Below are 1,157 nucleotides of genomic sequence, written 5' to 3'. Positions count from 1 at the left end.
GGCCCCCGGTTTCTAAAAATTTTTATGTTGGCACTGCAGTGCGCCCTCTGTCACTGCTCCCTTTTTGCAACTAGCAGTACCGGAGGGATTGCGAGAGAGAGAGAGTGAGAATGACACTTAAGTTTCTTTAAATACTAATTAAAAACATGTAGCGGAGTTCACAAAACGGCCTTAAAGAGTACATGTATATCTAAATAACAAACATGAAACGATGTATAACGACGAAAGGAACACCCAGTGAAGACCGCACATGCCTAATTTTCCCTTTCTAATCCATGCAGTCGTGTTCGCATCAGCCTGTTGACACCATTCTAGTCTGGCTGGGCTAAACCACGTTCTGACTGGCCAACAACAGGCATATCTAACTCACTACCGAGGTCTTGATTGGTCGACAGCGAGCACACAATTTGACTCCCTACTGGGTAAAGTCTGATCGACAGCAGGTACTTAATTCTACTCACAGCTGGGTCCTGATTGGTCAACGGCAAACACATTATTTGACTTACTACCCGGTCCTGATTGGCCGACAGCAGCAGAGAGACTCAAAATAAGTAGATTAATGATAAAACGTACAGGAAGAATCGAACTTCAACTTCCGGCATCATACAGGGTCCTTCCGCCACCTGAAATACCCGGGAAACCTTGAATTCATGCATTTTCATATTCCAGGTCTGGAAAGCCTTGAAAAACTTATTTTTCAATAAGAAAACTTTGAAAAGACATGGAAATTTAAATTGGTGACTCAATTTTTGTCAACGCCCTGTTCATGAAAAGCGTCTGTTTCATGATACAAAACGGAAAGAATCGTTTCATGTTAAGCTCTAGATGCCGGGGATTTTATTAGTTTGTTTTGTCACACACTTAGCCGCGGGATATTATATTCACTGTTGCTCTAGTTGTACCATCATTTAAATTTTGCAGTGCTGAAGCAAGATGATGGGGTTTATTGCAGAATATTACTGAAAATAAAATAAAGTTTCTAAAAAATGTTATGAGAATAAATTACAATGGGTCATCCTTTTTCACTTTTTTTGATCCCTCTTAAAAACTGGGTGTCACATTTTTTTTAAAATGAAAAAAAAATTTTTTGGACCAGAAGTCCTGGAAAAGCCCTTTGAATTTCAGATTCAAATGGGGAAGGACCTGATCGCGAGTAC

The sequence above is a fragment of the Penaeus monodon genome, chromosome 34, assembly GCF_015228065.2.
Source record: "Penaeus monodon isolate SGIC_2016 chromosome 34, NSTDA_Pmon_1, whole genome shotgun sequence".
NCBI classification, from domain to species: Eukaryota; Metazoa; Arthropoda; class Malacostraca; order Decapoda; family Penaeidae; genus Penaeus; species Penaeus monodon.
This window is presented reverse-complemented; position numbering follows the sequence as displayed.